The following is a 23,496-nucleotide window of genomic DNA, read 5'->3' on the forward strand; positions in this document are numbered from 1 at the left end:
ATTACAAATCCTCGTGCACATTTTACACCTAACTGATCACACCCGAGCACACCAGAGTCTCAGTAGGAGAGATTTGTGAGTAATTTATTCGGGTGCAAATGGCCTCCAGCACACTGACAGCAGTTAACACTCGATGCCTGTAACACCCCAAAAAAAGTTGACCATATTTTATTAACTAAAATTTTGCCAGGGAATTAAATTTTTATTTTTCTGGATTTCTCCTTTGATTTCAGAACCCCTCTTCTCTTTAATATTGTGGGTTTTTACCTCAAGCGGAAACTTTCCAAAAGTATTATTGGACTTGTATGCCCTCTTTATAAAAACAATTCTTTATCAGTGGATTTATTTGCATAATTGTTTTCCATGAGCTTTATTCTTTTAAAATGATCATTCATAAATTTGGAGCCCCTTTTGCACTGCAACCCTATTTTATTTTGCTCTAGTGCACATGAGTTTTTTTCTACTTATAGTCCTCCCTACCAAACCCTTAAGTCCAGGAGATTGGACCCATTGGAGTATTTTTAGTGCATGCAATGATAGCCTTTAGTTTCTGCCCAAAACTGGTTTTCTCAAAAACTTGCACTAACAAATGTCTGTTTTTGCCAAACTAAACTTACCACCTTCTTTAGCTCCGAAAGAGACTAGGATCTGGAGATTTTGGCCACCCCAAGAGTTGCCTAGATGCCCATGGCATTCTGTCGAACACCCTATGTGCAGGAAGTGTTTTGGCATGTTTTCTAGTGTGCATTGTGGACTTGAGCCCCTGACCCATCCAGCATACCTCCTAGCTATCCCTAACCCTGGCCTGTTAACTACCAACATCACCCAAGCTCTCTAGCACGCTGGCATTTCGTCGAGGACCTGGCGTGCGTGCTCTGGGCGCGGCCAGAGCGCGCATTTTGCACGTGCGTGCGCACGGGTCACCGCGTCGCACCCCTGGCCCTTGCTCGCCTGCAGAGCCACGCCCTGCCCTCGCCCACTCACCAGAACCCTCCAAGCCTCCCTGGCGCCCTACAGCGCAACCGTCAGGGCTCCCTTGGCGGCACGCCGGCGTCGGCAGCGGGCTCTGCCGTGGACGGCGGCGCCCAAGCCACCCGCGCGCGCCAGCTGCCCCCTGGGAACAGCCCGAGCCTATCCACAAGCCCGTCGGCACGCGCTCGACGCCGCCACGTAGTCCTGCAGCTACAGAACAGCGGTCACCGGCGATCCTATCCACGGCCACCGCGGGACCGACCTCGAGCGCCTATATAAGGAGGCCCCGAGCCCCTCCGAGCACTCAGGCAACCTCAGGCCTTCCCCCTAGTGCTCCCCTAGCCGCGGATTGACCGGAAGAAGCTTTCTTCCCCGCCTCCGGCCAGTTCGGTCGCCGCCGCAATCCAGTACAGTACGTCGCAGCCAGGCCCTCCCCCGTTCATCGAGCACCACCACCCGTCTCCCCATGGTCTTGCGGGGCTGCCCAGTGCCTCAGACTCGACCAAGGACCACCGTAGCTCGAAAACCCCAAACCACCCGAAGCCCCCTCCGCCGCGGAGCTCGCCGCCGGCGACTCCTTCCACCACCGTCGACCCAACGACCACCGGGAGGACCGCCCCGGTCTGGCGGGTCCATCCCTGCTCTCAGGTGCCCTCGTAGAGCCGCCGTTCGTCCACGGCGATCGCCGGAGTCCCGCCTCCGTTCGGGCAGAGGAAGAGGAGGGAGGAGAGACTAGTCAAACCTGACCAGTGGGCCCCCTGGACCCACTGTCAGTGACCCACGCGCCACCCACACTGGCTTTAGTGGAAGCGCAAAGTCCCGAGTACGTCTCCTCTGCTTCGAAAGCGTATTTTTCCCCCGAAACGTTTTCTTTTCTGGTTTTATTAAAAACAGAACTTTGACTAATCTTTGACTGGCTATATCTTTTAAAATAAAACTCCAAATGAGTTGATTCTTTTTCCTACCTCTTTCAAATTTCATCTAGTTTAGTTTGAGATTTATTTCAAAAAATTGTGGGACAACTTTTTGTACTGTTTTTGAAATATGTGTTATTTGAATATTTCTCAAAATAGGATTTTGGAGAAAAAGGCAACCTTCAAAAAGTGCACCCCCACATACATACACTTGAAGGCAAGCATTCTGAACCCTGGCATAATATTTTTGGATGTTGTTGATACGGTTACAACATCACCTTGACTTGGAGCATACGCTATTTTATGTGACGATAAAATCATACGCATGAGTGCATAATGGAGATTTCTTTGCTGTTATAAATGGATATGCTGGTGATAGTGATCATCCTCGTAAGCTTCTCATGCATACCGGAAGGAAGTCGGGAAAGTCGCGGTCTTGGGTAGACACGAGCTTATCCCTAGTTCCTCGTTGAGACGAGTATGTCCGGTATGGCATGGTGAGACTTGATGAGTGTTAAGCTTATCTGTTATTGGAAATATATTTGTTATGACAATCATACAGGGAATACTTGAACCTCCCGAGTCGCCCGTAGATCGAGACTTGTTCCAGTAACCCCCATACTTGCTTCGTACTACCACTTGTCCCTGCCATAGGTAGGGTACGGTTCAGTAAGTTGTCAACCCCTTTCTAGCACACACCGTACAGAGAGGCCGTGACGAGGGTCCCACGGCCATGGAATAAAGCCAGTCATTCGGTCCGGGGGCATGGTGTTTCGGTTGTAGCTGAAGGGGTAGCTCCCCTAGATTGCGCGAGGTATAAATTTTGTGATCCCATGCTACGTCGAGGTTGTAGCCTCCCCACTTAGAGTTTCACTTGACAGGTGTCGTGGGTGATTCCAGACACCGGTAAGTTAAGCTGGTGTGTGTAGGTCAAGCGTGTTTTCAATTAAAAGACCGTAGACGGAAATAGTCCCGATGGACTAAAGAAATCCGTTACCCGTGGGTAAAGAGTACACCCTTTGCAGAGATTATACATCTATTCGAATAGCCGTGTCCATGGTTAAGGACTACAGTCTGGGATGGGTCAAGTGTCGGTCTTAGTGTCGGTCTTCGGAGGAAAAACTGTTAAACCAGAACTTGGATCATGACTTGTGACTTGTGACGATTATGATTACTATTAATATGGACTAACCATTTACATTATTTGAATTATTGAGTATCCCTGGGACGGTTCTACCTCCTGGACACCTACTGCAACTATTCTATTATAAGCCCTTTATGTGGTGTCGCATAGACGCCCGACTGTGGCATGCCTGCCATTTTCTTTATATTATAAGCCCTTTATGCGGTGTCGCTCAGACGCCCGACTGTGGCATGCCTGCTATTTTCTTTATATTATAAGCCCTTTATGCGGTGTCGCTCAGACGCCCGACTGCGGCATGCTTGTTATTTAATTATCCATTATAAGCCCTTTATGCGGTGTCGCTCAGACGCCCGACTGCGGCATGCTTATTATTTAATTATTCATTATAATCCCTTTATGCGGTGTCGCTCAGACGCCCGACTGTGGCATGCTTGTTATTTAATTATTCTTTATAAGCCCTTTATGTGGTGTCGCTCAGACGCCCGACTGCGGCATTGTTAATTTATCTGCACCCTTTTCGAGGAGTCATTTCAGACACTCGATCACTGCATTCTATTTCTATATTGCATATTCCTATTTTACCCGCATGCGTACATCATGGATTTCGTATATTTCGTGATAGACGTTATGATCATAGAATATTTCAGAGCATGTTTTTGATGTATTATACCCGTGTTCTTGATGTTTGCGAGTACATTCAAACGTACTCACAGGCTTGTCCCTGGCTATTGTCTTGGCCAGATTTCTCGCATGGAGATAGCATTGCGATGACAGCCCCAGAGCCTACGCAGTGATGATAGCAACCTTGCGAAGATAGGAGTTATCCTGGTCAGCTGTTCTTGTGGGAAATGGAGTCCCATAGACGCAGATGAACCGCAAACCGCTTCCGCCATCAACCACTAGAAACCAAGTGTTGTACTCATAGGCCACAATGGTCTTGTACTTCATAGTTTTGTACTTTGCTTGGAATTTCTGTACCAAGTTGGTGCCTCATCAGCTTACAGTAATCCTGGGGCTGGTGAGCACAAGGGCCATTTTTTGGAGAACTTATATCCCGAAAACACGGTCCTGACAGACTTGGTATCAGAGCCAGGCTGACCATTGGCTAATCCTATCTTAGCCAGGTCAATAAACCTAGGTTAACCAACCCAGGGAACCTTAACCTAACCCCGACCAAGCTTCTCGTGTAAGATAGCCGTACAGTGACCCCGACGCTTTTGGCAGTCGGTGCCCAACCTATCAGCCTAGCCTGTCGATCACGCGCCAGTGGCCGACACCTAACATGTCTCATTCGCAAGCGTGCGAAGGAAGACTCTGTCCCCCCTTTTTCTATAAAAAGGGCACGCTAGCCTCAACCCAGCACAGCACAGCCTCTTTCCCAAACCAAGTCACGATGCCTGGCCCCATTGTTCACAATGAGACCACAACAACCAACCTTGGAGGTTTTGTGACCGTGCTCGCAAACCTCACCTGCCGTGCCTATGCATTAGAAGAGCCCCCAGAATATGTTGTGTACCAAGAACTCATGAGCGGTGAGAGCCGTCAGTTCTGTGCCACTGTACACATTTATGGTAGGGGTCTATCGCCAGAACGCCCCTACAGGTCCACTGGAAGGACCGCTTCCTTTGAGCCACAAGCCATCCAACTGGCAGCTCGATAAGCTATAGTTCAGCTCCGGCACTTGTCGCCCAGAGTTAACTGTCGCTCGTTCTACTACTACCACAGTCGTAACGGGTATGGTAGGCCGCCCCAGGTTGCCAACGGAGATCACGAGACGGATCCTACCCTATTGCATCTGGTGCGCTATGTAAGTGCACTAGAGGAACTGTTCGATCAAATCACCCTTGATCTGATCGCAGCTCGTGGGGAACTGTTTCGCCGAGCCCCGGCGAGAGGGGAAGTGGAGCCTGACGCCAACAACCCAGTCGTGCTGTTCGGACACCCGATCGAGCCCTTGAGGTCTTCCCCAGCCATCGACCAAAATACGTTGGTGTCCCCAGAAGCGCTTCGTCACCTTTTGGGAACACACTCCAACGGGATTGTAGCCAACAACCCCCACGATGGTCATCATCGCTACCCCGACCCTGCAGCCCCTCAACCTCATCCGATAAATCCCGACGGTGAAACCCGTGGAGAAGCTTCGACGTCCGCAAGGCCAGCCCGCTTAGATATTAACGAAGTAGACTAAACCACTCGAGTAGTACCGAGCCTTAGTTTTTCTACGCCTTGTAATTGTGTGAGCTTCTATCGCCATTATTAAATGCTGTCTGTTTGTGCGCCCCTATTTCGGAATAGTAGCCATGCGTAAGTACTTCAGTGTACAGTTGCATTTTTTTTAATTCCGGGCGCAGCTACCAAAAACCACCCCAACGACACCCACAGTATACGTCACATTTGTGAGATATGAGTATCTGTGGCTTTGAACCCGACCCATAGTACAGAACCAGTTACCCTTCGCCTCGGTAAATAACCCACCCCAGTGCTATATAAAGGCCACCTCGTGACCTTGCCAAGTACCCCTCACCTTGTGCACAACACGCACAGCCATCTCTTTGCCATGCCGACCCCCATTATTTATCTGAGAACTCCAGACGCAACCCCGGGTAGTTTTGTTAAATTATTGTGGGACTTTACCTGCAGTACCATGAGTGCCATCCATCCACCCCAGTACGAGTTGCTCAAATCGAGGATCACCCCTTCCACCTCGAAATATTGGGCAGTGGTGCACATCCCTCCCACAAACCCAAACCAAGACCCAACGGAAGTCTCCTTCGTTGGGAAATCCATGCCGACTCCGCATATGGCCATAGAAGCTGCTGCGTATGAAGCGCTCGCTCGTCTTCGATTCGTGGTACACTATGCCAGCGAACGAGGATATTATTATTTTCCGAGTCGTGCAGCACCCGGAGAAGTTGCATCTTTTCCCGGTGGACGAATTGAGAGAGATCCAGTACTGGCCAACCTTGCCCAGTACGTTATCGCTCAGGAGCGTTTGACTCAGCAGGTAATGGGTTATCTCCAGGGCCTCGCTGATTTAAATCCTCGGATCGCTATTGGCAGACCACTGAGGCCTAACCAGGAGAGGCGCGTTCATCGACTGGTCAATCCGCTTTCCCCGTTAGAAGAAGAGTGCGCCCCAGTACCAGAGACGTTTTCTCAGGACCCTGTCCTTTTGCCATTTTCTTTGTAAACATCATAGCTATGTTTATTTGTGTGTTGCAGCTTATGTTTGTACCCTAAGTTTGTGCTATGAGCAAACTCTTGGTTTCAACTAATGGGAGTATTATTTTTAAAACAACCCTTAGCAAATCTCAAGGATGAGATTTTTCTTAAGGGGTGTAGTGTTGTAACACCCCAAAAAATTTGACCATATTTTATTAATTAAAATTTTGCCAGGGAATTAAATTTTTATTTTTCTGGATTTCTCCTTTGATTTCAGAACCCCTCTTCTCTTTAATATTGTGGGTTTTTACCTCAAGTGGAAACTTTCCAAAAGTATTATTGGCCTTGTATGCCCTCTTTATAAAAACAATTCTTTATCAGTGGATTTATTTGCATAATAGTTTTTCATGAGCTTTATTCTTTTAAAATGATCATTCATAAATTTGGAGCCCCTTTTGCACTGCAACCCTATTTTATTTTGCTCTAGTGCCCATGAGTTTTTTTCTACTTATAGTCCTCCCTACCAAACCCTTAAGTCCAGGAGATTGGACCCATTGGAGTATTTTTAGTGCATGCAATGATAGCCTTTAGTTTCTGCCCAAAACTGGTTTTCTCAAAAACTTGCACTAACAAATGTCTGTTTTTGCCAAACTAACTTTACCACCTTCTTTAGCTCCCAAAGAGACTAGGATCTGGAGATTTTGGCCACCCCAAGAGTTGCCTAGATGCCCATGGCATTCTGTCGAACACCCTGTGTGCAGCAACAGTTTTGGCATGTTTTCTAGTTTGCATTGTGGACTTGAGCCCCTGACCCATCCAGCATGTCCACTAACCTCCTAGCTATCCCTAACCCTGGCCTGTTAACTACCAACATCACCCAAGCTCTCTAGCACGCGCTGGCATTTCGTCGAGCACCTGGCGTGCGTGCTCTGGGCGCGGGCAGAGCGCGCATTTTGCACGTGCGTGCGCACGGGTCGCCGCGTCGCACCCCTGGCCCTTGCTCGCCTGCAGAGCCACGCCCTGCCCTCGCCCACTCACCAGAACCCTCCGAGCCTCCCTGGCGCCCTACAGCGCCGCCGTCAGGGCTACCTTGGCGGCACGCCGGCGTCGGCAGCGGGCTCTGCCGTGGACGGCGGCGCCCAAGCCACCCGCGCGCGCCAGCTGCCCCCTGGGAATAGCCCGAGCCTATCCACAAGCCCGTCGGCACGCGCTCGACGCCGCCACGTAGTCCTGCAGCTACAGAACAGCGGTCGCCGGCGATCCTATCCACGGCCGCCGCGGGACCGACCTCGAGCGCCTATATAAGGAGGCCCCGAGCCCCTCCGAGCACTCAGGCAACCACAGGCCTTCCCCCTAGTGCTCCCCTAGCCACGGATTGACCGGAAGAAGCTTTCTTCCCCGCCTCCGGCCAGTTCGGTCGCCGCCGCAATCCAGTACAGTACGTCGCAGCCAGGCCCTCCCCCGTCCATCGAGCACCACCACCCGTCTCCCCATGGTCTTGCGGGGCTGCCCAACGCCTCAGACTCGACCAAGAACCACCGTAGCTCGAAAACCCCAAACCACCCGAAGCCCCCTCCGCCGCGGAGCTCGCCGCCGGCGACTCCTTCCACCACCGTCGACCCAACGACCACCGGGAGGACCGCCCCGGTCTGGCGGGTCCATCCCTGCCCTCAGGTGCCCTCGTAGAGCCGCCGTTCGTCCACGGCGATCGCCGGAGTCCCGCCTCCGTTCGGGCAGAGGAAGAGGAGGGAGGAGAGACTAGTCAAACCTGACCAGTGGGCCCCCTGGACCCACTATCAGTGACCCACGCGCCACCCACGCTGGCTTTTTGGAAGCGCAAAGTCCCGAGTACGTCTCCTCTACTTCGAAAGCGTATTTTTCCCCCGAAACGTTTTCTTTTCTGGTTTTATTAAAAACAGAACTTTGACTAATCTTTGACTGGCTATATCTTTTAAAATAAAACTCCAAATGAGTTGATTCTTTTTCCTACCTCTTTCAAATTTCATCTAGTTTAGTTTGAGATTTATTTCAAAAAATTGTGGGACAACTTTTTGTACTGTTTTTGAAATATGTGTTATTTGAATATTTCTCAAAATAGGATTTTGGAGAAAAAGGCATCCTTCAAAAAGTGCACCCCCACATGCATACACTTGAGGGCAAGCATTCTGAACCCTGGCATAATATTTTTGGATGTTGTTGATACGGTTACAACATCACCTTGACTTGGAGCATACGCTATTTTATGTGACGATAAAATCATACGCATGAGTGCATAATGGAGATTTCTTTGCTGTTATAAATGGATATGCTGGTAATAGTGATCATCCTCGTAAGCTTCTCATGCATACCGAAAGGAAGTCGGGAAAGTCGCGGTCTTGGGTAGACACGAGCTTATCCCTAGTTCCTCGTTGAGACGAGTATGTCCGGTATGGCATGGTGAGACTTGATGAGTGTTAAGCTTATCTGTTATTGGAAATATATTTCTTATGACAATCATACAGGGAATACTTGAACCTCCTGAGTCGCCCGTAGATCGAGTCTTGTTCCAGTAACCCCCATACTTGCTTCGTACTACCACTTGTCCCTGCCATAGGTAGGGTACGGTTCAGTAAGTTGTCAACCCCTTTCTAGCACACACTGTACAGAGAGGCCGTGATGAGGGTCCCATGGCCATGGAATAAAGCCAGTCATTCGGTCCGGGGGCATGGTGTTTCGGTTGTAGCTGAAGGGGTAGCTCCCCTAGATTGCGCGAGGTATAAATTTTGTGATCCCATGCTACGTCGAGGTTGTAGCCTCCCCACTTAGAGTTTCACTTGACAGGTGTCGTGGGTGATTCCAGACACAGGTAAGTTAAGCTGGTGTGTGCAGGTCAGGCGTGTTTTCAATTAAAAGACCGTAGACGGAATTAGTCCCGATGGACTAAAGAAATCCGTTACCCGTGGGTAAAGAGTACAACCTCTGCAGAGATTATACATCTATTCGAATAGCCGTGTCCATGGTTAAGGACTACAGTCTGGGATGGGTCAAGTGTCGGTCTTAGTGTCGGTCTTCGGAGGAAAAACTGTTAAACCAGAACTTGGATCATGACTTGTGACTTGTGACGATTATGATTACTATTAATATGGACTAACCATTTACATTATTTGAATTATTGAGTATCCCTGGGACGGTTCTACCTCCTGGACACCCACTGCAACTATTCTATTATAAGCCCTTTATGTGGTGTCGCATAGACGCCCGACTGTGGCATGCCTGCCATTTTCTTTATATTATAAGCCCTTTATGCGGTGTCGCTCAGACGCCCGACTGTGGCATGCCTGCTATTTTCTTTATGTTATAAGCCCTTTATGCGGTGTCGCTCAGACGCCCGACTACGGCATGCTTGTTATTTAATTATCCATTATAAGCCCTTTATGCGGTGTCGCTCAGACGCCCGACTGCGGCATGCTTATTATTTAATTATTCATTATAAGCCCTTTATGCGGTGTCGCTCAGACGCCCGACTACGGCATGCTTGTTATTTAATTATTCTTTATAAGCCCTTTATGTGGTGTCGCTCAGACGCCCGACTGCGGCATTATTAATTTATCTGCACCCTTTTCGAGGAGTCATTTCAGACACTCGATCACTGCATTCTATTTCTATATTGCATATTCCTATTTTACCCGCATGCGTACATCATGGATTTCGTATATTTCGTGATAGACGTTATGATCATAGAATATTTCGGAGCATGTTTTTGATGTATTATACCCGTGTTCTTGATGTTTGCAAGTACATTCAAACGTACTCACAGGCTTGTCCCTGGCTATTGTCTTGGCCAGATTTCTCGCATGGAGATAGCATTGCGATGACAGCCCCAGAGCCTACGCAGTGATGATAGCAGCCTTGCGAAGATAGGAGTTATCCTGGTCAGCTGTTCTTGTGGGAAATGGAGTCCCATAGACGCAGATGAACCACAAACCGCTTCCGCCATCAACCACTAGAAACCAAGTGTTGTACTCATAGGCCACAATGGTCTTGTACTTCATATTTTTGTACTTTGCTTGGAATTTCTGTACCAAGTTGGTGCCTCATCAGCTAACAGTAATCCTGGGGCTGGTGAGCACAAGGGCCATTTTCTGGAGAACTTATATCCCGAAAACCCGGTCCTGACAATGCCGCACTTAATCCTCGTGATCACCACCGCCGCGGAGAGCCAACAGTCGATCGGCAGCATCACGACGATCATCAAGGATCATCGCGCACAGGAGCACGGAGAACCCCAGCAACGCCGCCAACCTTCCGCACACCAGGATCAAGTACCAGTCCGGCATCACCTCCTCCATTAGAACCTCGTCTCGAGCTCCTACAAACAGAAATGGAGGAGAATGAAGGAGAAGGAGAAGCGAGGCCAGGTGTGAGGAAGAGGAAAGGAGCACCGCGATCATTTTATAGCTCGAGATCGGTGTACGGTGGGCGAGGTCCACCAGCGCCGGTCGTCGCTCAATCGCCGGTGTTCGGAGGCGAATCCGCGAGCAGTGCTGGCAGTGCACTGGCCCGCAAGGTGAGTGCACGCTGCACCAGCAGCTAGCACGCCGTGAACTACCGCAGTACGGCCTAGATGCCCTACGCGCTAGACGTCGCCGGTGGAGAAAGCGCGGGAAAGCACGCGAGAGAGAGAAAGAAGAGAGGGCCAGAGGTAGAAGAAGAGACTGACAGTGGGCCCCGGGTCCACCTGTCAGCTAGAAAGAGCACTGTGCTCTCGGGTACGACCAGCGTATTTTAGTAATTTAGAATTTTATTCTAAATTTACTGTAACCAAAGTAGAAATATCTCGTTTTCCCCAACCGTGGATTTTTCCACGCGGCGCTAGTATTCCACACTGTAGTTTTACACGACTTATTGCCCTCTCACTTTAGATACATTTTATTGCATAAGTAGGATGATTTTTTTTGTATGAGCAATGTTTGTCCAAAACAGCTTTTAGCAATCTCGAGGACGAGATTTTTCTTAAGGGGGGTAGTGTTGTAACACTCCAAAAATTTAACCATGATTTATCAAGTAAAAATTTGCCAGGAAATTAAATTTTTATTTTTTGGATTTATCTTTTGATTTCAGAACCTCTTTTTTCTTTGATATTGTTGAATTTTTACCCCAAGTGAAAACCTTCCAAAAATATTATTGGACTTGTATACCCTCTCAAGAAAACATTTATTTTATCAGTGGGTTTATTTGCATAATTGTTTTTCCTGAGCTTTACTGTTCTAAAAACTGATTTTTCATAAGTTATGGAGCCTCTTTTGCACTGGAACCCTTTCAAATACTCCTTTAAAATTTCAACCAAAATTTGGTGATGTCATGTGATGTTTCCACATCACTTTTGTGCAAAAATATCTTTTGCTCATTGGAGATTTTGAGCTCTACACCAAATTTTCAAATCTGGTCCAGTTGGTAATTTTGCACTACAACGTATTTAAATATTTCTTTAAAAATTCTTCCAAGTGTTTGGAGATGTCAGTAGATGCATATAATTCAACTTTATGCAAAAACCCATGAGTGTTCTTTGAAAAATTTGAGCAAAACATCCTCTTTTACTCTCTGGGCCAGTGAGGTGTTTTCTACTACAACCATATTTTAACTTGCCCTAATACCCATGATTCTTTTTCCTGCTTATAAACCACCCTACAAAACCCTTAAGTCCAGGAGAGTGGACCCATTGGAGTATTTTTGGTTCATGCAATTATAGCCTTTAGTTTCTGTCCAGATTTGGTTTTCTCAAAAACTTGCTCTAACAAGTTTTTGTTTTTGACAAATTAACCTTGCCACCCTCTTTATCATCCAAAGAGACTATGATCTGGAGTTTTTGGCCACCCCAAGAGTTGCCTAGATGCCCATGGCATTCTGTCAAGCACCTTGTATTCATGGATAGCTTTGGCATTGTTTTTTGTTTGCACTATGATCTTGCCCCTCTGGACAAACCAGCATGTCCACTAGTCTCCTAGCCACCACTAACCTAGACCTGTTAACTACCAGCCTCATTCAAGCCCTCTAGCACGCGTTGGCTTTTCGTCGAGCACCTGGCGTGCGTGCTCTGGGCGCGGCCAGAGCGCGCGTTTTGCACGTGCGTGCACCCGAGCCGCCACATCTTGCCCCTGGCCTTTGCTCACCCCAAGGCCACGCCCTGTCCTCACACGCTTGCCAGAACCCGCCAAGCCACCCCTGGCACCCCACAGAGCCACCGTCAGGTCGGCCATGGCGGCTAGCTAACGGCCGCAGCAGGCCCTGGCCGTGGCAGCACCGCCCGAGCCACTCCAGCGCGCCAGCTGCCCTCTGGAACAGCTCGAGCTCATCCGCGAGCTCGTTTGCTAGCGCACGTCGCCGCCACGTCGCCCTGCAGCTATAGAACGGCGGTTCGCCGACGTTCTTATCCGCAGCCGCGGGAACTGACCTCGACCGCCTATAAAAGGAGCCCCCGAGCTCGTCCAGACCCTCAGGCGACCTCAGGCCATCTCCCTAGTGCTCCCATAGCCAACAATCGACGGAGGGAGGCCTTCTTCCTCGTCTCCGGCCAGTTCCGCCGCCGCCACGCTCCGATGCCGAACGTCGCGAGCAGGGCCTCCCCAGCTCATACAGCGCCACCGTCCGACTCCCCTCATCCGTGCGGAGCCGCCCCACCTCTCTAGCCCGATCGGGAGCCACCATAGCTCGAGACCCCGATCCACCCGCTGCCGGCGACCCCCTCCATCCCCGCTAGCCTTTCGACAACGGGGAGGACCGCCCTGGACTGGCAGATCCATCCCTGCCCTCGAGGCCCTGTGGGGAGCCGCCGTTCGCCGGCGTCGATCGCCGGACCCCCGCCTCTGTTCGACCAGAGGAGGAAGGAGGCGGGGGACGACTGGTCAAACCTGACCAGTGGACCCAAGGGACCCACTGTCAGTGACCCACGAGTCGACCCATGCTGGCTTAAGTGGAAATGTATTCCACCGAATACGCCTTCGCTAGGGGAAAGCGTAAGCCCCCGAACCGTTTCCTTTTTCAGATTTTTTATTAAAAACAGATTTTGACTAAACTTTGACTGGATATAACTTTTTAAATATAAGTCAAGTTGACTTGATTCTTTTTCTGTTGTTTCTCAAATTCTGTCTAGTTTATTTTCATATTTATTTGAAAATTTTCCAAACAACTTTTTGTACTATTTTAAAATTATGTGTTAATTTAAATTTCCTCAAAATAGGATTTTGGAGAGAGAAGAAAACTTTCAAAAAGTTTTTGGGATGCACCCTGCCTCTCCACAACTTGAAGGCAAGCATTCTGAACCCTGGCATAATATTTTTTTTGTGTGGTTACAACACCACCTTGACATGGAGCATTCGTTATTTTATGTGACGATACAATCATACGCATGAGTGCATAATGAAGATGGTTTGCTGTTAGAGATGGATATGCTTGTGACAGTAATCATCTTCGTATGCCTTTCATGCCTACCGGAAGGAAGCCGGGAAAGTCTCTGTCTTGGGTAGACACGAGCTTGTCCCTAGTTCCTCGTCGAGACGAGTGTGTCCGGTATGGCATGATGAGGTATGATGAGTGGTGATTCTATCTGTTTATAGAAATATTTTTGTTAAGCTAACCATGCAGGGAATACTTAAACCTCCTGAGTCGACCGTAGATCGAGTCTTGTTCCAGTAACCCCCATACTTGTTTCGTACTACCACTTGTCCTTGCCACAAGTAGGGTACGGTTTAGTAAGTTGTCAACCCCTTCCTAGCACACACCGTACAGAGAGGTCATGGTGGAAGATACCGGAGGCCACCGGTTGACATGCCACCTGGTCCGGGGGTATGGGTGTTTCGGTTGTAGCCGAAGGGTAGCTCCCCTAGTTTGCGCGCGGTGTAAATTTTGTGATCCCATGCTAAGTCGAGGTTGTAGCCTCCCCACTTAGAGTTTTGCTTAATGGGTGTCGTGGGTGATTCCACACACCGGTAAGTTAGGCTGGTGTGTGCTGTTAGGTGTGTTTTCAATTAAAAGACCGTAGACGGAATTAGTCCCGATGGACTAAAGAAATCCGTTACCCGTGGGTAAAGAGTACACCCTCTGCAGAGATTATACATCTATTCGAATAGCCGTGTCCATGGGTAAGGACTACAGTCTGGGATGGGTCAAGTGTCGGTCTTTGGAGGAAAAACTGCTAAACCAGAACATTGATTGTGACCTGTGACACATAAGGATTATGATTATTATTATTGTGGACTAACCATTTACATTATTTGAATTATTGAGTATCCCTGGGACGGTTCTACCTCCTGGATACTCACTGCGATTATTCTCTTATAAGCCCTTTATGTGGTGTCGCTCAGACGCCCGACTGTGGCATGTTTGTTATTTAAATTATTTATAAGCCCTTTATGTGGTGTCGCTCAGACGCCCGACTGTGGCATGCTTGTTATTTAAATTATTTATAAGCCCTTTATGTGGTGTCGCTCAAACGCCCGACTATGGCATGATTTATCTTATTATCCTTTCGAGGCGTCGCTTCAGACACCCGATCGGTGCATTCTATTTCTACTCCCATATTGCATATTCGTGTTATATATGAATAACCTGCTTGCGTGCATCTTGGATTTTTATTTCGTGACTGACGTTGTGATCATAGATTATTTCAGAGCATGATTACCATTTGTTATCTTATACCTGTGTTCATAATGTTTGCGAGTACATTCAGAAGTACTCACCGGCTTGTCCCTGGCTATTGTCTTGGCCAGATTTCTTGCTTGGAGAAGAGTGTTGCGATGACAGCCCCGGAACCTACGCAATGATGATAGCAGCCTCGCGAAGATAGGAGTTATCCTGGTCAGCTGTTCCTGTGGGAAATGGAGTCCCATGGCCACTGATGAACCACAAACCGCTTCCGCCATCAACCACTAGAAACCATTTGTTTTACTCATAGGCCAGAATGGTCTCGTACCACATATTTTGTATTTTTCTTGGAATTTCTGTATCAAGTTGGTGCCGCATCAGCTAACAGTAATCCTGGGGCTGGTGAGCACAAGGACCATTTTTGGGAAATTGATACCTCGAAAATCCGGTCCTGACAATGATGGTGTGCCTGCCATCCTGCAATATAGGCCGTCCGATTTATATCTGACGGATAGGAAAGAAACTATGGCAATTTTGCAAAAAGGTACCCACACACCTCTCCACATTTCCAAATAAGGCCTTCCCTCATTCATCCTTTTCTCTCACAAGATAAACAAGTCATACAAATGCATCTTGATGTTACGTGCAACGCACGGGCATCTTGCTAGTAAGAATGAAAACAAACGACAAAAAAATATTTGGACGGTGGTTCGAAGTCATGACCGCGGGCACAGCGGACGCCTTGTATTGGTATGCTGAGCCATCTGTTTTAACACACAGGAGCTAGTGTGGTGATTATACACACACGCACGCATGCACACGAACTACATCCACGCAACACTCACACAAACACATGCACCCACGCACGCACGCAACACTCACACGTACACACGCAGCCACGCACGCACGCAACAATCACACGCACGCACGCAACACTCACACGCACACACGCACGCATGCATGCACACACCACTACACCACATGACCAACACAGACTCTCACGCTCAAGTGCTCAACCTACACATGCATGCGCACACATCAGGCCCTGACAGACACATACACAACCAGGTGATTCCCGCGCACGGGTTGGAGCCTTGTCGCACCTGCGTAAATATGTGTTTATCTGACCTTTTGCCTATGCGAACTGACAGGTGGGACCCACAAGGAACATGGTCAATTTAACTAGTCAACATGGCGCCACGCAGACTATTTGGCCGGTCAACAGAGTGCAATCCCATGCTGAACTGTGAGCAAGTGACCGTATAATCACCGCAAAACGTATATAGTGACCGTAATCAGCTTATTCTGAAGTTCGGTGACCGTATTACGCTTTCTCTCTGTAGGCCCTCCAAAACTACATCTCTACACGTTCTCGCATGTTAGATCTAACAACTATGCAATACAGCACTACTACTACACTCTAACACAATAAATCATATGTCTTTTTAGTTTTACTAGATATCATATTGTTACTTATAATTATTTAGTTTGCATACATTAAAATTGCCTTTGAAATGTATGGCCAGTATCATCTACCGCGCAGGAAAAATCCCGCCCTTTCCTGTTTAATCGGGTTTGTATCGATGGATCGTGCGAAACAGCAAAACTATAGTACTATACAGTACTACAAGTGACAGTTCACTGGGCCGTCGTGTCGTCTACTCCTCCGTCGTATGAGTGGAGCGCTCGCTTTCATAAATCTTCTAGTCCCTTTCGCCGACATGTGGGACATCAAGCTACCGGGTCCACGTGCCATACCGGAAAACAGTGCAGAGCAGCCGGGGTGAAGCACCCCAGTCATGGCGCCGACGTAGTAATGAGCAATGAGGTGTCAAATCACAAAGCTGCACCTTTCCCGCAGTTAAGTTGGAGCGACGAAGCAACCATCATTTCACTCGTTGCTGAATCCGCTTCTCCCTCATCTTCTTCAACTTAACCACGTGTTGCTTCTGCCATTGTTCTACCTCATGTGGGACGCGGATCGGCTTGGTAAAGCACTGACATGTGGGACCGCATGTTAGCAAACTGCCAGGACAACGTCCTCCGAAAATAAGAAGCCTAATCCTAGACTTACAAAGGGCTACGTAGCTGCTACGTATACTTTCCATCTAATCTATAAATGCCCCCCCTGATTTTCAGGTGGGGTGGGCCTAATCCTCTCCTTTAATCCAATGAAATAGTCCCAAATCACATCAGTTTGTAACTTTACGTAAACCATTACGTGGATGTAGCATTGCTCAAATAAGAAACCTCCCCCGCCATCCGCGCGGCAAAATCACCTCCTTTTTACTAATCTTGATTCTGTAATTTTTTAGATCAATATAATTGAGATTTGTATAGATAGCACACAGGAGCAAAACCAAGTGGTACGGTTAAGGGCATCCACAATGTGTAGCCGAATGTGAAAATAGCTTTTGGCATCGTGGGAACCAGTGTGGACGGTGTTGCCAAAGCCAAAAAGATGGAACCGAAGCTCCCTGATTGATTGATTGAAGCAATAGAAAAATGCAACATCTCTCCTCTTTCTCCCATGCTTGGATGCATGTAGTACAGTATAGAGCACAGAGTCTACTCCCCTGTCCCTTCTATCACAAATCACAAAGCAGTGAGGCGTTAAATCACAAAAGCACGGACGAAGCAACCATCATTTCACTCTTCGCTGACTCCGCTTCTCCATCGTCTTCTTCGAGAAACCATCTCACCGCACTAGTACTCCTAGTAGTACTAGTAAATGACTTCCTGGATGCAAATAAGGCGGTTGTCTCAGCTTGCAGGCGGCACTTGCGAACGACTTACCGTGGTCTCCCTCAATGGTGTTCTCCGTCGAACGCACTTCGCCAAACCACCAAAAAAAGATATCGTCGACGTTACCGCAATGGGGAAGGAAGTCAAATATAGTTACTACCTCCATTTTTTTGTACACAAGGCCAGTATATCAAAATTACAATTTGCAAAGGGCCACTAACACTAATCGAGGCAAAATTGATGGGGTTAGCAACCAAGGACATTAATATCCCCTGCATGCATGCGGAAGTGAGAAGGTTGGTTTGCATGGCGCTGCATTAATCAAGCGATGAGGAGTGAGATGGTTAGCTCTTTGGTCTTTGGAGAAAAAACATACGCATTAATTGACACGTGAAACGAGGATTTGTATCGATTAAATCCCGCGAAGGAAAACCGCGCCTTTTTTAACACTAGTACTCCTACTACGTACGTACTTATCCTGTTTGGGTCTAGGCCTTGCATTGCCAAACTTCGCCACACATTTTTGCCAAGCTTGCCTAAAGTTTTCAAAATGAGAAGGAGTTACACTTGCGCATGGTTGTCCCGGTCGCACCACACCCTCACACGGTCGCTCCTGCACGCCGCGGTCGCACCGCACCCTCACACAGTCACTCCTGCACGCCGCAAACCCAACCAAGGGAACGCACCCTCACTGACACGTGCTGTCGCATGTGAACAAACCAAACTCAGCCATCCTATCGCTCACACATAATTTTCGTTCATAGAGTATGTTTATCCAACCGCATGTTGGGGAGTATCTGTACGGCCCGTGCGGTGGTCTGTTGGGGAAGAAGAAGAGGTGATGAAGAAGGAAAGATGGGTTAGGAGACGTAGGATATTCATCCAACCGCCTAAAATGGTAGACTGACCCAAGTTAGGCGACTTGCATAACAAATATATGTTTTTACATGGCAAAAGATCCATAAAAACAACAACATAAAGAAAAACTATCACTGCTCACGGAAAGAGACGGCCTCATCGTCTTTGGCTGCCGGCTCGAACCAGCCATCGCTGCCGTCGCGTGTCTCCGCACCGTGGTTGTCCTCGGCCTCCAGCTAATAATTCAAGCGGAGCGTGCGGGTGCTCTACACGGACGAGAGCACAGCCCGGTTCAAGTCGAGGACGTCCGGTTCCGCCTGTAGGAGGGCCTCGATGGCAGCGGCATCCGCGCGCTCCGCGTCGAGTCGAGCCTCCGCCGCCCGGTTCAAGTCTAGGATGTCCGGTTCCGCCTGCAGGAGGGCGTCGATGAGAGCGGCATCCGCGCGCTCTGCGTCGAGTCGAGCCTCTGCCACTCGGTTCAAGTCCAGGACGTCCGGTTCCGCCTGCAGGAGGGCCTCGATGGCAGCGGCATCCGCGTGCTCCGCCTCAAGTTGAGCCTCCACCGCCCCGTTCACATCCACGACATCCGGTTCCGCCTGCAGGAGAGCCTCGATGGCAGCGACATGCACGCGCTCCGCGTCGAGTGGAGCCTCTTCCTCCCGGTCCTCCTTTAGTATCGCCATGCTGAACCGTTGGTCCGCTTGCACCATGGGGGACTCGGACACTGGCACGAAGTCGACGTCCGTCGTCTCATACCCATCGGGGGCCTTCTGCGCCGCGACCTCCGCCATGAACATTGGATCGGCTTCCTCCTCCTCGTAGCTTGGCTCCAGAGAACTCGGGGATTGGCCCGCCGCAAAGCGAGCTTGGGAACGGAGGTCTGTGGCGCTGACCGCCGCCGCGATTTCTACGCGGCGCTCCGGCGTCAGCATCTTGTAGTAAGTGATCTTGCGGCGCACCATGGCTTTCCGGCAAACTAGGGGACGCTTGATGCGGGCTAGGGGATCGAAAGGTGGGGGAATGGGCTGGAGATTTGGTGTGGTTTTAGGGCAGTGGCTGGCATAGGCCGAGCAGCGAAGGTTCTGGTGTGAACAGTGGTTCCGGTGACGACTGGTCAATCGGTTTTGACTGTACATCGCTCTTGTCGCGTTCGCGTTGCAGCCCGGCACGCTGGACCCTCCACATCGCTCACCGAATGGAACGCGCTTCGTCTTGCGTTTTCGCTCGCTTGTGGGACCGCAGTTGAGAGCAAACCGACGTCCCTCCCCCTCCCCTGCCCCCGTCATTTATTATACCACCACTCCCTCCATTTTATGCGGAGTAAATAAAAATAGAGGGAGTATACTACGGATGAGGATCCCCTGACGTGGCCAAACCCATTGAGTAAATGACATGTGGGGCCTAGCAAGCATGGGGTCCGCCAGTAAGTGACCGAAAGGGAGGGTAAGGCAGGGATACCTACGTCAGAGGATCCACTTCCACTATACTACTTTGACCAAATGTTAGAGTAATAATATATGGCATGCAACTTACACAAATGTTAGAGTAATAATATATGACATGCAACTTACACAAAGCATACAGGGTCTAATGCGTTTTTCGAGGCTAACTTTGACCAAATGTTAGAGTAATAATATATGACATGCAACTTATACAAAGCATACGGTCAAATTCGTATGTGAAAGGAGTTTCCAATGATATAATTTTCACATTATACATCTCATGTACTATTAATCTTGTCAATAGTCAAATTGGAAACCATCTCGAGTACAAATCTAGGAGTATGTACGAATCTAACAATATTGATTGGGCATTGTTGAATGTTGATACATTTTTTATCAAAGTAGAGATACTTTGACTACACATAAAACTTGTATGTAAACTAGAAAGGATAGGGGGAGTATATTGTACGTTCAAAAATGAAACGAACATTGAATACCCTTTATATATGATTTGCGAATGCTATGATCACCGGTTCAAAATTTTGAATCCGCCTTAGGTATCACGTGCCCCCACTCGTTCCCTCTCGATTTCATCTCGGGGTCCGGAGATCTATTGAAAGAGGACTAGGGTGGGTACATGCGAATGATACTCGGCGGAATGTTCAAATGAGGCATGCGGGAGGATGGACTCGACTGGAGGGCGACATGATCGATGGAGAAGAGGGTTGGAGAGGAATGAGAAATAAGCAAACGCCACATGATTATACTTGAACGGCTCAAATAAACAATAAGTTGTCTCGCTTGGCCTACATAGTGAAAGGCTTAATGCGCAACGCGGAGCACTGACGCTCGAATATGGCCGGGAAAACAGGGAAACCGACATGTGGGGCACACCCGTCGGGACGACGTAGCGCAAACTAGTCCAATTGAGGTGCTGGCCCACGACCTCCTCGCCACCGACAACCGTTCATGTGGGTCGTTGGGGCCAACAACAGGGTGCAGCTCCAGCACCGCCTCTGGACATGGCGACCGCGGTGAGCGACATGCTCATATCGTCGCTAGACACGGTCGGTTTCTGTGTGCCGAGGGTGGCGGTAGTGCTGTGGCACGACCAACGGTATGTTTGGTTTGTGCCCAAGGTTGCCCCATCAAAGCATTGGGTAGCCAAAATTTTGGTTGAGGTATTGGTTGCCCATGATTTGGCCGACATTGGCAAGAAAAATGAACTAGAGTTTGCTAGAGTTCATTGGCATGCCAAAGAAATGGCAACCATGCAAACAAAGACCAATCTTTGGGTCATGACCAAAATTTTGGTTGAGGTATTGGTTGCCCATGATTTGGCCGACATTGGCAAGAAAAACGAACTAGAGTTGGCTAGAGTTCGTTGGCATGCCAAAAAAATGGCAACCATCCAAACAAAGACCAATCTTTGGGACATGACCAAAAAAATGGCAACCATCCAAACAAAGACCAATCTTTGTGCCCAAGGTGCACTTTGGCCACAATCCAAACACACCCCAACACCCGGCTCATCGAGGATGCATGGGGTGCCGCGATGCGTCCGCGGAATGGTGAAGCGTGGCCAACTGCATCCTCTGGACCTGAGGCCATGCCGGGTCATCTTGCTTTTTTAATGACATGCGGGGATCGCATGTGAGCAAAGGGCATCTCCAACATTGCCACGACCGCAGCTGACTACCAAGGCACACCAAAACCCTCGTCCCTCGCGCCGTCGCGCGGTGCGTTCCTAGCCGGCGCCAGCTGCCCGCATTCATGCCGTCCATTCGTATGTCATCGTTAAGAGGCTCGGTGCCCGAGGAACCAACTCCGGTGACTTAATGACGCACCCGGACGCTTGGCCTCATCGGAATGCGCTACTTAAAGCGGCAACGCCCAGCAAACCTCCACACCATAGCACATCATCCTCCTACCTGGCACCACATCTGCCATGATCGTAAGTGCGAACGCTCTGCGAGAGAGCTTGTCTACGGGGATGAAGCTCGAGGTCGCCGCCCCCGCTCAAGTCGCCTCTCGCGACGCCATAGCGGCGTAGCCGAACGCGGATGCGACCGCACAAGCGGTGGCCACGCTGGCAGCCGACGATGGGAGCACCGTCAGCCACGCGTCCTACTTGCCGCCGTCCAACGTCCGGCACCGCCGAGGTCGGGGACTCCTCCAAGGATGAGTAGGGCATGGGAGGCGGCTGGGCATGGTGTGCTAACTGGCCGGTCCGTATCCCGTATTCTACTCTTCCTCGCCGGAGACCGCACCTTCACTTCACGGGTCTTAAACCCCGCCCCCGTACATAGAGATCGCAGATGGAGGACGTCGGTCGCCGCCGTAGAATAGGTTTAGGGTCGGGTTTCTTTTATTTTTCTGTCCTATAAAAGTTCGAAATGTAATGAAAATCTGCCGTGTTTGCATTAATCTCGGCCGGTGTATATGAACTTTCACAATAATATACATATTGTAGGAGTACTAGCAAGATGCCCGTGCGTTGCACGGAAGATCAAGATCTTGTGGGAGAAAAGGATGAACGAGGGAAAGCCTTATCTGCAAATGTGGAGAGGAGTGCGGGTAAATTGTCATAGTTTCCTTCCTATCCGTTAGATATAGATCGGACAGCCTATATTGCAGGATGACAGGCACACCATCATCACCAACTCTGCTTTTTATTGAACTGACAAATCTAACATGCGAAGTAAAATAAACAAATAGGGTCTATACATACACAAATTATCTTAGGCACTCCAATAGTACGTCCACTACACATTCACGCATTTCACATCTTTCTACATCTACGGGAACCTATGAAAGAGTTAACGTAAATTGCCTCTCTCTCTCCTCCCCTGATTTTCATGGTGGTGGGCCCCTCCCTCCTCCCAATCTACAATCAATAGCTCACACATTTCACATTACGTTAATTACGTAACTGGGATTACGTAGGTGTAGCATTACTCGTCCTAAAAAACCCAACTAAGCCAACCTCCCAGCATATCGCGCGGGAAAAGACCCGGCTGCGCCGTTTTAGTCGGGATCACCGGATTACTAGTAGTAGTATCGATGGATCGCGCGAAGCAACAAATTCTTTTTTGAGGGGGTGAAGCACCTAGTTTAAAAGGAAAAAAGGCGGTACACTCACAGCACTCCTGTCGCGGTCGCATTGCACCCCACACACATTTGGTCCTGCACACGGCTCACGCAAATGGAACGCGCTTTGTCTTGCCTCTTCACTGACACGTGGGACTGCACTTGGAGAAACCGACCATGCGCCAAACTCCCCCCGCCCACCGCGCGAAAATCCTCCCCCCCCCCACACCCAAAAATTCCCCCCAAATCCGATTCAACCGCCCTTCGGCCAACTAGCCAATAATATTCCCCAAACCCCCCTCCCCCTGTCCCCCTCCACTCCATTCTCTCCGCCAAAGCCGCCCTTCCCGCCGCGCCGATACGTCGGCGTCTCGGTTCGGCGATCCTCTCGCTCCCATTGTACGCTCTCATAGACTGCCGTCCTCTAGCCGCGCCACCACCTCTGGCTACGTTCTTGTGGAGGCGCACGGCGGTCAGCGCCGCCACCGCTGGCGACGTTCGTGTGGAGATGCATGGCGGTCAGCTTCTCCCACGGTACGCGCATTCTAGA

The sequence above is a fragment of the Aegilops tauschii genome, chromosome 1 (genome assembly GCF_002575655.3).
Source record: "Aegilops tauschii subsp. strangulata cultivar AL8/78 chromosome 1, Aet v6.0, whole genome shotgun sequence".
NCBI lineage: Eukaryota > Viridiplantae > Streptophyta > Magnoliopsida > Poales > Poaceae > Aegilops > Aegilops tauschii.